General features: G+C 42.6%; 2 non-coding genes across 2 annotated transcripts; one reads left to right on the top strand and one right to left on the bottom strand.

Moving 5' to 3' along the window:
- Positions 1-2191: 2191 nt before the first annotated feature.
- On the bottom strand, positions 2192-2265 carry TRNAN-GUU (transfer RNA asparagine (anticodon GUU)). The gene has a single exon. It is a non-coding gene; the product is annotated as a tRNA-Asn (tRNA).
- A 706-nt stretch (positions 2266-2971) lies between these two features.
- On the top strand, positions 2972-3043 carry TRNAH-GUG (transfer RNA histidin (anticodon GUG)). Its single transcript has one exon. It is a non-coding gene; the product is annotated as a tRNA-His (tRNA).
- The last annotated feature ends 11094 nt before the right edge of the window (positions 3044-14137 follow it).

Below are 14137 nucleotides of genomic sequence, written 5' to 3' on the forward strand. Positions count from 1 at the left end.
TTCTAATGAGGACTCCTTGTATGCATCAGACTAGTTTAATAATATTGGTCTAAAAACTGCTTTGTCTTCTCGGTTTTCTAACAATTTAGAAAATATTGGTAGTATGGTTTTCTATTTTGTAGAAGTCTTGGATTTATGTCTCTTCAAAATCTTACAAACACTAAACATCCTAAATTACCTATCCTAGTTTTACTGGTCATTGACAAACTTTAATTCCAATAACTAACTTTATAAAATTTAAAATTATGTGTTCCAGTAAATAAAATACACTAGAACCATGTGGTTCCAGTATACCATATACCTAACATATTCTATATAATATCTTTTAAATGAAGATTAAGTTTTTAAAATTCTAGAAATCATCGTGATTTAATTATTCCACTCACAATTTTCAATAAATGTTTTAGGTATCATCTAATATATGATTCCAACATATATTTCTCTATTATGTGTCAGCTCCCTTTGAAATTTTAAGATCTATTGTTATCTTTAAGTTCTTTGAATGCTATTAAATTGAATTAATATATAATCTTTGCCTGGACAATTCCTAATTAAGGAGAAATAACAGGGGTGCCTGGATAGTTCAGTCAGTTAAACACCCAACTCTTGATTTTGGCTCAGGTCATGCTCTCAGGGTCCTGAGATTGCACCCTGCATCAGGCTCCCCACTCAGTGGAGATTTTGCTTGAGATTCTCTCCCTCTCCCTCTGCCCCTCCCTGCTGCTCTCTCTAAGATAAACAATAAATCTTTATATATATATATATATATATATATATATATATATATATATATACACACACACACACGTGTGTGTGTGTGTAAAGAGAAATAACACTTAATATAATAACACTTTAATGTAATGCTGCATATTTTTATAGATTATAGGGTGGCTTGGGTTAAGTGTTTGAGAGGATGTGTGAGTACCTTTAGGGGGTGTTGGTATAGGCAGCCATCATTGTCACTTTAAGAGGTGTAAAACATATGCAGTGTCTGCTCCAGGAAGTAAGGAGCTGTTACTGGAGGCCTGGGGTTTTCCTGGGGTGCTTGTTTATAGAAAACATCTTTAAAGGATTGGGGGGAAGGAGGAAATGTGGAATCCTATGCCTCCTTCCCCTAAAAAAGTCTTTCAAAAATGAAGGTGAATGATGACTTTTACACATAGATGTGAAAGACTGGGTGCCTGGTGACTCAGTTGGTTGGGCAGCAGCCTCTGGCTCAGGTCATGATCCCAGGATCCTGGGATCAAGCTCACATTGGGCTTCCTGCTCAGTGGGGAGCCTTCTTCTCCCCTCTCCCTCCCTGCTTGTACTCTCTCATGCTGTCTCTCTCTCTCAAATGAATAAAATCTTAAAAAAAAAAATATGGAAGACTTCACCACCAGCAGATCCACATTGCAAAAAATGTTCAAGGAGTCCTTCAGGAAGAAGGACACTGATACCAGATGTATATAGCCAAAGGGATGAAGGACAACAGAAATGATACTTGCATGAGAAAATATATGATTTTTTCTTATTATTTAAATCTATAAAAACAAGGGACAGATTAAACAAAGGTAATGACAATGGATTGTAAGATTTATAACATACAAAATAAAATGCATCACAAAACTAGCATAAAGGCAGGAAGAGGAGAAATGTTAAGGCATATGAGATCACTTAAAGGCCAACTGTGGTGAATTACAGATGTATGCTATGAAGCCTAAAGCAGTAGCTGAAATAATAAAAGAAAGATATATAAGTCGACAAAAGGAGAAAAAAAAGGAATCATATGGAAAATATATAAAGACTATGATACAGCAATTGCTCTTCTAGCATTCTATGGTAAAGATGGGTACAGGTATTGACTGCATATGACTGCAGTATTATTTACAATACCAATGGCATAAAACCGAATTAATTTCAAAAGTATATGGAAACGGTTAATAAATACTAACACATAGAAACTTCATTGTTAAAAGGAAATCAGAGGGTAAAGATGATGACTCTACCCCTTTGAAGATTCCTAGTGACCTATTTTCCTCTTGAGCTCTTTGAGGATCCGAGGATCTGTGAGGATCTTGGCTTAGGTCCTCTTGTACACAAGACACATAAGGACAGGAGGGTGTTACAGGCATTTCTCCCCCTTCAGGTGAGAAGATGCACAGCGTAGAAACAATTGCAAACGCTGTCATGTTCTAAAAATGCCACCACACGTCCCTGGGTGGACTCGAACCACCAAGCTTTCGGTTAACAGCCAAACGCGCTAACCGATTGCGCCACAGAGACCCGCGAATGCTCGCGTCCCCATCCAACCAAGAGCAAGCATGCACTCGGCGCTAGGGGGAGCCACCCGCCTTTGCAGAGCAGACCTTAAGGCTCCAGAGAGTCGGAAAACCGTAGAGTAGTTGCGGCGTGCTCGCCAGAGTTTGAAACCCGCGTGTTGGGCGGTTCCGAAAGCAGGACAGCCGGCGGGACAGCCTCCCCACACCTCGTTCCACACCCTCTTCAGATGCCAGTGCCCCCGCAGACCCCGAGGCCGTAACCCCCGGGCCTGAGGCCAGGAGGGCCCAGGGGAAGCTGATCGCCTAGTGGGCTCGTCCCCCGGCTCTTGGAGTTGCTTCGCCCTCACCTGCCCATCTGCGCTGTCCGCGCTCGGCTCGGTTGCGGTAGGTGGATCAAAAGAGGGAGTGTAAGGAGGAGGGGAAAAGGTGAGGAAAGCGTGGACGCTGCAAAGATACTTCCCAGGAGGCCCGTGCGGATGATCGCTCTGGATGCACTGGAGATGATAAATGCATCGTAATGGGGAGGAGGAAAACGAAGGGAAGACAGGAGGGAACAGCACGAGGACCTGTAGTTGTCCAGGAACACACTTGATCTTAGCTAAAAGGCCGAGAATTGGTGTCGTGGCCCAAGAGCAAAGCAGCGCAATAATTGGAATGAATTGTCAAAATTAGGAGATCAAGACCTGAGCCTGCCACCAGGACTGTGGCGCGCCGTGATCGTATAGTGGTTAGTACTCTGCGTTGTGGCCGCAGCAACCTCGGTTCGAATCCGAGTCACGGCAAGGCTTCCGTTTTTTTTTGCTTAGGGTTTCAAACCTCAGGGGACGCTCTCCTTACTGCAAGCAGAGAGCCACGCTTTTCGAGGGCCACCAATGCCATATAGTCAGCTGAAGAGAGGAAAAGCGAATAGTTCACTAAGCTATATGTAACTCTGTCACAGAAAAAAACCCGGGCGGGCTCCATATTTCACCATTCAACAGAAAATATCTAAAGATGAGGTGCGAGCTCTCAATAAGCCCTGTGTGCAGCTTCCCCTAAGGAAATGGTCTAGTCATATAGGGTTTTTTTTTTTTCTGTAGTTAATATTTCACACATCAGTGAAACTTGTACACAAAAAGAGCAGATTTTAAAGTTTGCAATACATTCCAGACTGGTTCTGGTCTACGTTGGCTTCTCTAACGCCTCATAGCCAATTTTTATCCTAAAAAGGAAATTAGTAATGTGTATTCCCAGAACGAATTGCTCAGATAATTAGTGGACAGCTATTTAAATACTCAAATATGCAATCATCACCAGGATCAAGATAGAAATTTTCTATCATCCAAACGTGGATGGCCCTTTGATACACTTCCCAGGTAATGCTTATAACTTCCCTGCTATTTTAAACTATTCTGATGTCTACCCCCGCAGATTAGGCTTGTCCTTTCTTTAAATTCACATGAATGAATATACATTTTTTCTATCTATTATCAAACAACATTTTGGTTTTTAATATGTATTATTGCATTTATCATACTTTAATTTTGGTGTTAATGGCCAGCCCGGGTGGCTCAGAGGTTTAGCGCTGCCTTCAGCTCAGGCCCTGATCCTGGAGACCGGGGATCTAGTCCCATGTCAGGCTCCCTGCATGGAGCCTGCTTCTCCCTCTGCCTGTGTCTCTGCCTCTCTCTGTAGCTGTGTGTCTCTCATGAATAAATAAATAAAATCTTTAAAAAAAATAATTTTGGTGTTAATAACAATGATAATGGTGTAATGATAAGTATCACACCGACATAAAACTAAAGGCAAATGATAGATATTTAAGTAACTTCGATCTACAGCGTTTGAGGAAAGACTCCTACAAATGCTGTTCTCCTAGTAATTTGTGGATATGTGAATAAATGTCCACTGAAGGAAATGGAGCCATGGGCCAAACAAAACAAAACACACAGCTCTGCAAGGAGAGCAAGACCACCACCGTTCTTCTATTCTGGAGGTGCTAGAATGGAAGAGTGGAGAGGAGCAGTAAGGCAAGTCAGAGAAAAGCGGAATTTTTATTGTCACTGAAGGGTGCGGCCTCCTGTCCCCAAGGCCCTCCCAGGGATGGATGGGTCGACGAAAGCAACGTTGAGAAGTGGTCCAGGGCGCAGAGTCCAGGCTTCTGCTGGATCGGTCGCCAAGTGTCTCTTCTGGGGAAGAGCTTCCCCCACGGGTTATTCCTGCTCTTCCCGGAGGAGCCACGGGAGAGGCGCTGACGTGGCCAGCTCCGGGAGGAGCAAGGGTCCCGGGCCCCCGAGCGGGCCCTGCAGGGGCTGAGCCTGGGAACCCGCTCAGCGCCCGAGCCCGCTGCCGCAGCTTCTCCCTCCTCCCGTTGTGTGGCAAACGTCGATTCAACTCCCTCCGCAGGCACCGGGGAGAAGCGGCCGGGTCGAGGGTGGGTGGGAGGGGTGGCGGTTTACGGTCCCCAGGAACACAGCGGGAGTGGAAGACGAGCAGGGAGAGGGAGAAGCCGTGGCCAGCCCGGGCGGGCCGGAGAGGGCGCCCTGGACGCGGGAGCCTGAACGCGGAGGCAGGTCTCGGGCCTCCCTGTACCCAGAGGGGGTGCCTCCCTCCGACGTGGCCCCAAAGGGAAGGTGGAGCGGGAGGCCTTCGGGCGACGTCCCTCGGGCTTCCCCTGCACGCCGCGTGGCCTTTCTTCTGCCGGGGACCGCCCCCCCAGCCTGCGAGAAATTCCCGGCCTGGTGCTGAGCTCGACCGGCCGGTCCTGGCGCGGGAGCAGAGGTCACCGCAGACACCTGTTGGCGGACGGGAGGTGTGGCGCAAGAAGCAGTTACATCTACACACACGGGGCACGAAATAGGAGAGCTAGGAGGATGAGAGTGCGGACCCGGTTTCCCAAGCAGGGCTGAAAGCGATACCAGGAGGGGGAAACGCGCCTGAGGCGACCAGCCTCGGGGTTCCCACACAAACACCAGCAGACTTGAAAGTCTTTGGCTTCCGCGGCTTGGAGCTGTGAACCTCATAACCCACAGGCACCGTATAAGGTGGGCAGGAGGTAGCCGCAAATGCTCGTCATCAAGGTCGGGAGAAGGAGATGATATAGGTAATGGGTAGAGTTGTCAATCCTGTGGGATGTTGGATCCACCCCCAGGACCTCCTGGAATTGGTCCTGGATAGACTGTGGGTCAGGTCCATGCCCTGGATGGACTAGGAAGGGGAATGTGTGAGAGAGGTCCGTGTTCAAATGTGATAAATGTGAGTTTGTGCATGTGTGTGTGTGTGTTTACATAATGCTTTCTCAGATAAGGCTTTTTAAAATGCTATCTAAAAATATAAAGATAAAATAAAGTAAAATAAATGTCATCTAAAAAATAAAATGCCATCTAAAGGAAGTCGAATACTATGGAGGAATCACTGGAGATAGCTTGGGAAGAACGTAATCCAGAAAATACCTGTGCAAGTTATCTCTGCAGACTTTCGCTGGATCCAGTAAACAGCCATCGCAACTAGACAGAAACTGTGTTGTAAAGATTTCCAAAAGAGTCATTCTTACTCAGCACTTGACAGGTTTGGAGGATAATTTCTGAATCTTCCTGTAATCATGGAGAATGCTAATACCATCATTCCTGCATGTATGGGAGCCTAATGGATTCCACAAAGAGCGTTTCTCTATGCATTGTTATTGCTGGCTCCCAAGAATATTTTGGTTTTGAGAATGTCACAGATTTTTTTTAATTAAAACTAAAATTCTAGAGCTTATAGAGAATTTGGGAGAATACATTCACAATATTTGGTACAAGAATTTCTTATAGAACTTAAAAAGCCATAAATATAAAAGAAAAAATGAAACAAAAAAGATTTCATCCAAATTAAAGACTTGTACTCATAAAAATCACCATATGAAAGTCAAAAGTTAAGTTGCAAACTAATAAACTATATTAGCCATATTGAAACTCTAATTGGGACTTCCGGGTGGCTCAGTGGTTGAGGGGTGCCTTTGGCTCAGGGCATGATCCCAGGTCCAGGAATGGAGTCCCACGTCAGGCTCCCTGTGAGGAGTCTGCTTCTGCTTCTGCCTCTCTCTCCGTGTCTCTCATGAAAAACTAAAATCTTAAAAAAAAAAAAAGATGTCTTGATTATTCAAATATATGAAGAGTTTTTATAAATCAGTCATAAAAATGTAAACCAAATAAAAGTAGGCAAAATATTTGTTTCTTTTTTTAATATTTGAATAGACTTTCTTCATAAAGTAAGATATCCTAATGACCAAAAGTTCTAAGAAACATTCTTGAGGGGTGCCTAGGTGGCTCAGTCGGTTAAGTGTCCAACTCTTGAGCTCAGCTCAGATTTTGATCTCAGGGTGGTGAGTTCAAGGTGTGAAGGCTCTTCTAAAATTTTATTCTTGATATTTTTACTTACTTGGGAAATACAAATTAAAATACAAGGAAATAGGGGCGCCTGAGCGGCTCAGTGGTTGAGTGTCTGCCTTCGGCTTAGAGCATGATCCCAGGATCCAGGATCAGGTTCCACATCAGGCTCCTTGCAGGGAGCCTGCTTCTCCCTCTGCCTATGTCTCTGCCTCTCTCTCCGTGTGTCTTTCGTGAATAAATAAATAAAATCTTTTAAAAATAAGATAAAAGACAAAGAAATAATATTATACACCCTCCAGCATGGCTATATTTAAAAGGATTAGTATACCAAATGCTGATAAGAATGTGGAGCAATTGCAGTAGTTACTGGTTCAAAACCATTCTAGAGGACTATTGGCAATTTCTAATAAAGTTGAACTCATACCTACTCCATGACGTAATGCATCTATCAATGCACAAGTACACAGAAAGACTGCTACAGAATAGTCATCAAAACACTAAGAATATTCATCAATAGCATTAATTAATACCAAATAACACTAAAGTATTCCAGTAATACCAAAACTATGAAGTGATGTATGCATCAATATGGATATAGTTAATAAACATAATGTTGCAAAAAAGGCAAATGCAAAATATAAGCATTCATTCATTTGAATTTCAAGAATAAGCAATAGTAACCTCAAGAAGAGCAAATAGAGGGATGCCTGGGTGGCTCAGCGTTTGAGTGTCTGCCTTTGGCTCAGGGTGTGATCCCGGAGTCCTGGGATTGAGTCCCACATTGGGCTTCCTGCACAGAGCCTGCTTCTCCCTCTGCCTATGTCTCTGCCTCTCTGTGTGTCCCTCATGAATAAATAAATAAAATATTTTTTAAAGAAAGAATAGCAAACAGACCTCAAACTAGTAATTAAGCAAGATAGGGTATGAATTACCTGGGGTTCAACATACACTTCTGGGATTATGGCAATTTCTCATAATTTGATTTGGGTGATGATTACCTTTGCCCACATTCAACAAAGTGTGCATTATAGATCTATGATTTTTACTCTATGTGAGCTATAGATCAATAATTTACTGTTTCCATTAAAAAAAAAAAAAAAAGCTGATGGCAGGTGGAGACAAGCTGAGGTAGACCATGACAACTTGTATGCATTTTATCCTAAACTGGAAAAAACTCGTTCTCATTTAGTGTAACCCTCCCCCCCCACCACACACACACACACCAAACCTGAAATATCTTTACCAGAAAAAAAGACTATGAGGATACTATTTCATTAGTGAAAGCTATAGGCCAGTCTCCTTGAAAGGCAGTTTTTTACCTTTGGGGATGTTTTCTGCTCAGCAGTGAGAGACAAGGAAACTTCCAAGCTTTCATTCGCTTTCGCTGACGCCTGAAGGTGTGTGCACTGTGGGATTTACTCCTCTTCTGACCCCATCGCGCCGTGGGGTGGGCAGTGTGCTCCGCTCCTAAGTATCCCCTGTTCCGACTGCCGCCCCTAAGATGCACAGCTGGTGCTGGGCTCAAGAGCAGCCGGAAAGACAGGTCAGACGCTTCTCTGCCGCCACTTGGCTTGAAGCGCGGTCGCTGCAGCCACGAGGGCACTTGCTACCATACAGGCACGATGCCCACAGTCCTGCGGGCAGCCACCGCACTTCCAACAATCTCTTGATGTAAAAATATTCACGCTTCTTTTTTGCTGTGTTATTCTTGGACACGTACAGATGTTCGTGCCGTTTTCTTTCATACTCTTCTCGGTTTCCCCCTCCCCATTCTGCTGCTACATAATAAAACAATTTTCTTATCTCAGGTCCCGGCCTGGGCCTTTTCGCAAACTTCCTAGCAGGCTCTTCGCCTCATCGTACCTCTCCTTGCTTTCGCTCCTTTTCGCGTTTCCTCTTTTCCCTTGGTCTCTTTCCCGCTTCTCCCGCTCTCGCCCCCCGCCCCCCACCGTCCCCCACCGCCCCCCTTTATCTTTCTGGTTCCCGCACAGCCGCCAGCAGTTTCGCGGATTGCCCTTTGCCTGCCGAATCACCCAACGCACGGCGAACCCCCAGCCTTGATTCTTCCTGCTCAGTTTTCTGAAAAGCTTTGGAGGCCGCATCCGGTCCCGCAAAGGCGATGCTCCCCTTGGAGCTGAGTGCGCGCTCTCCGTCGCCAGGAGAGGGTGCGCCCTCGCCGGTCTCTGTGGCGCAACCGGTCCGCGTGTTCTGCTGTTAACCGGAAGGTTGGTGGTTCAAGCCCACCCAGGGGCGTGGTGTTCTCGCTGGAGAAGCGACCTTATCCTTAGGATATCCTTCAGGGGAAGGTCATCCCATCCCAGATCCTGGGAAGCAAGTGTGCTAGAAAGCAATATGGACAACTGGGGAAGCTTCTTCTATCATGTGTGCTAGTGTTTATTTAAGCCTTACGTACTTTTGAAATTAATTTGGTTCTATGTTTTTAATATTACAAAAAATGCCGTAGTCATTCTTGTACACACAACTTTGACACTTGTGCAAATATTTCTGAAGAGACCTGGAAAAGCAATGATTCCACCATTGTTTTTACATGATTCCATTTTCTCTCCTTTGTTGGCTGGTTAGCTATAACTCTTCTTGTTGGCGGCGGTGGTGGTGGTGGTATTTCAGCGACTGTTTTAGGCATTATAGCATACATCCACAACTCAGCAGTCTCCCTCCAAGGGATCTCCTACCTCTTCACATTTCTCCCCTACTGGCCTTTATGCTATTGTTATCATGTGTTTTACTTTACATGTTATAAAATCCACAATCCATTGTTACATTCTGGCTTAAACTGTCATGTTTTTAAACAGATTTACATAATAAGAACTCATTTTATTAATTGAGTTATTATTAATAATAACTCATAATTGCATCATGCAGATGCAATTTCTGTCATCCTTTATCCCTTTGGATACATATTGATTTTCATCTGGTATCAATGCCTTCTTCCTGGAGAGTCCTGGTGATGTAGTCTTCCAGCATTTGTATGTCTGTAAATGTCATTATTCCCCTTCATTTCTGAAAGACTTTTTGGGGTGGAGAGGAGGCATAGAATTCCACCTTGCCTGCTCCCCCAAGTCATTTAAAGATGTTTTCGGTATTCTCACTAGTGCTGGTTCTAATGAGAACTCTGTCCTTTTATTTTTGTTTTCTGTATGTACCATGTCTTTTTTCCTCTGGCTGCTTGGGAGGTTTTATCTTTGTCAATGTATTTGAGCAACTTAATTATGATATGATTAGATGTGGTTTTCATGTTTCTTGTGCTCAGGGCTCTTTTGGCTCTGTGGGTTTTTTTTTTTTTTTTTTTTTAGGAACTCCAATTATTTATATGTCAGGCCTTTTAAAGTTGTCCTACCACTCATTAAAAAAATGTTTTCGTGACTCTGAGTTTCATTTTGCCTATCTTCAAATGTTCATGGTTTTATGTTCCCTAATCTTTTTTTCTATAATGTCTAATCTGATAATTCCATCTGGTGAATTTATTATCTCAAATATCATGGTTTTTATCTCTAAACTTTCATCCTGGCCATTTCTGTATGTTCCACATTTCTACTGAACTCTTCAAACATAGATAGTAAGTCATAATAACTGTCTTAAAGTCCTCTCCAATAATTTTAACATCATGTCAATTCTGGTTCAGTTTGAACTGATTGATTATTCTTCTCATGGGTCATGTTTTCCTGCCTCTTTGCTGCCTGGCATTCTTTGATTGGATGCTAGACATTATCAAAGTTCATCTTCCGATCAGAAGAACAAATATTGTTAAAACATCTATGCTACATTTCTATACATTCAATGCAATTCCTACCAATGAAGAGGTACAATGAATTGATTTATGCACTGATCCTTTTGGATCTTGCTTTTATAATTTTTTTAGGTGGTTCATTCTAGGGCTGATTATTTCCTACTACTGAAGCAGTACAAATTATGAGTAGCTCCAGTCTGCCTGGTGGGAATAGGCACTGTCTCCTGCCCTATGTGAGCTCCAAGCCCTGTTCCATGATCTTTTCACACGTTTCTTTCCTTGACCTCAGGTAGTTTCTTCATGGACTTACTGATCCGTACTCTATACTGAGTACTGGAGATAAAACCTCTGTACCTCTGGATTCTCTCTCTCCTCAGCTCTCTCCTCACTGGAACTTGGGGCTATGAACTCTGGCTGTTTCTCTCTCCTCAGACCTCGGCTTCATCCTCTCACACAATCTCTTCATCTGCCTCAGATCCCTTCTTTGTACCTCCTCTGGAAACAGTTCTGCACCTGACAATGTGAGCTGGGACAATCATGGGGCTCACCTGTTCATTCTCATCTTTCAGGGGTTGCTACTTAAATCCCCTAGGGGGATTTCAGGCAGGAAACTAATTCTGGTTTCTGTTACCTCACCTCTCCTAGAAACTGAAGGCTTCTCTGTATTTTCTTAGTTTGAGTTTAGTAAGAGTTCCAATATATTTTTTAAACTCAATGAGAGAGCCTTTTTCTTCATACTTTTGTCTGTACAACAAACTTTCTATACATCTGATACTCTAGCAAGGGGAGCAGTGTCCTCCTGACTTAACCAAGAGAGAGGTACAACAGAAAGACACTTGAAGAGATATCGTATTACATTTGTTCAGCAAACTTCTAAGATGTTTAGAAAGTCTTCCAATAAACTGTGTCCATAAAAGAGTGGCCAGAGTGTCCTCTCTGATAATTTCCGGTCAAGAAGTTTATCCAGTAGGAAAAGAACTAGCTGTTCTCAGACATTTAATCCTCCCTTTTCTTTATAAATTGTATTTTTATCTTTGTTGGATGTGAAGAATCTAATAACCGTTCTCCCTCCTATGTAAGGGTAAACTAGCATGCTGACAACTAACTCCTTATTTTCTCCTGCCAGTGTTTAGTTATTTCTGCAAAAATTATCCCACTTATACAAATCATCAGAGCCAACAGAATTCAATATCTGATAAGGCATCTATGCAGACCAGGATCTTTCAGCTTATGTTCCATGGGTCCTTGTGTTGAATCTCATGAATAAAAATGAAAGCTTTGGCTTTACATTTTAAATAGGTTCTTGGATTTAATATCTATCTGTCTACCTAATTCTATATTATTTGTACATGGTTGATATTCCCCTCCATCAGTAACATCAGTGTGGATGTTTTGGGGTTTGAAACTGTGAAACTTCTTATGATGAACAGTTGGTAGTGGACAGAATTTCATCTCTGCTAGGCAATAGATGGCAAACAAATGTAGCCAATATGAGTTCTCCCAAGTCAGTATCTACGTGCAATTGGCATGTCCACATTAATCTTGGTATTTTATTGATTTATGCACAACTATATTTTATAGGATTTAATTCTTTCTATAGCCAAACTTGGAATCAGTCATTTCTCAAAATCCTGGAGTCATTATAGAGGATAATGCTATTATTCAGAATCCAGGATCTGGCTGGTAGCTGTTCTCACTGATACTGTGGTGTCATTGCCACTCAGCAATAAAAATAAGAGATCATACAGATATCTCTGATTTCAAACCATTATCACACCATTATCACACAGGTCCTTCTTCCTTTCCCTTGACATACATATTTTTTTCTTCTCTCACAGTGAGAACACTGATTCCCACAGTATCAGCATTTTTACTCATTTGTTCTGTCTTATAATAAATTCAAAAGAATTCCAGAACTGCTCCACAATACAATTACCAGCCAAAAAATTCAATTAAAGTGTGAGATTTCTTTAAAATCCTACAAACTAAAAACAAACAACAACAACAACAACAACAAAACCCTACAAAGTGCTCCATTAGCAGCATACAGGTGGAACATAGAGTTTTCCAGTGATGAAAATCACCCACTTGAGTCTAGAGCACTTTGGATTGACAAAGTTACACCTATTATTCAGTAACTTTATCTTTTGTACTCTAACCTAAAGAGAAAGTTCTACAAAGATAGGAGGGGATGGGACAGAAAGAGTTGTTGATCTCTCCCCATAGGAATAAACTAAAAGCAGAGGAGAAAGCAGGGCCTTAAGGCTCTACATACCATGAAAATAGGGGGTTGGGGAACTGTAGACCAGGGAACAAATTATGTGAATTTGTCAGGTTTCTAAAATCTTTCAAATGTCTTGCTGTGTGTAATTTTTGACTACCTTTCACCCATTCACTTATAATCAACATACGTCTATTTCCATACACTGGATACAAGCAGCAATAAGTAATGTAGTAGAGGTCCAAGTCCCTTATCAGCAATGTAGAGGTCTGAAGGGTTTCAGAATCAGAATTCTGTGGTTCTTTAAGGAACAATACACCACACAGCCCTTATATCACACACCCCTCCAGTGGAGCCTGAGGTGCTACCCTATAATCAAAAACATGTCTAGTCCTACTGTGAAATGAATGTATATTCTCACACACTGGTTGACTAAAGTTTTCAAATAGCCACATGTCAGCTTTGAAGGGAAATGAGGTGCTCCTCTCTCCTCCCCTCTAAACATCCTCATTCTTACCAAGGTTTAAGTTTTTCTTAAAAATGTCTTTCGCATATCTCTTACACTCAGTCATCCTGATAGTACCTTATATTAGAGCCTCATCATTGATGTCTGGATTCATGCACTCTCCTAAGTGCTTTCTCTGATTCTGGCATCTCCACACTATCAAATGTCTTTCTAATCTTATTACCCAAAAGCCCTGTTCTCATGTCCTCACTCTCTTTGTGAAAACTTACACTCTACCATCTACTACACAAACTCTAAATTCCTCATCCTGCCTTTGCATTTCTTCTGACTTGTGACCCCTCTTTCTATCCAAAATTATTCCCATGACTCTCTTATACAAATTCTTCCCTAGGGTCAGGCTGGCCCCTTCCTGACCCCAACCCTCTACCAGGTACCCTCTGCACAAGCACATCTCCTGGCCTGGTGTGCCCTCCAGACTTTCTCAAGGCACATTAATTAATCATTTTTCCTCAGTAATGGAGGACATGTGATAAGATTTCATGATAATTCACATTAAGGTGAGTGTGAAATCATCTTAAACCAACAAACTTGTTAGGTGAAAGAATTGTCAAGCACAGAAAAAAACGATCTTAGAGTTGAAAAGACTGAAAGAGAAAACTGGTGCAAGAATCTTTCCCACTCTTGACACATCATGTAGTTTCTGCCCAAATGTCTTGGTTTTTTTGTTGTTGCTTTGTTTTTTTATTTTTTAAAGATCTTATTTATTTATTCATGAGAGACACACACAGAGAGAGAGAGGCAGAGACACAGGCAGAGGGAGAAGCAGGCTCCATGCAGGGAGCCCAATGTGGGACTCGAGGATCACACCCTGGGCCAAAGGCAGGCGCCAAACCACTGAGCCACCCAGGGATCCCTGCCCAAATACCTTGTGAGGAGAACTTGCTCACTCTCTCACTCATAATCAGACATTCTGTCATAAACACTTCTGGTATTTATGAAAGTACCTATATGTTTGGCCAACACCTGGCATCCTGTGCTCTAACCTCCTTTGATCCAAACAGTATAAAGTTGGCCTGCCTATAGCCAGTCTAG

This window comes from Vulpes vulpes, chromosome 8 (assembly GCF_048418805.1).
Source record: "Vulpes vulpes isolate BD-2025 chromosome 8, VulVul3, whole genome shotgun sequence".
Lineage (NCBI taxonomy): Eukaryota > Metazoa > Chordata > Mammalia > Carnivora > Canidae > Vulpes > Vulpes vulpes.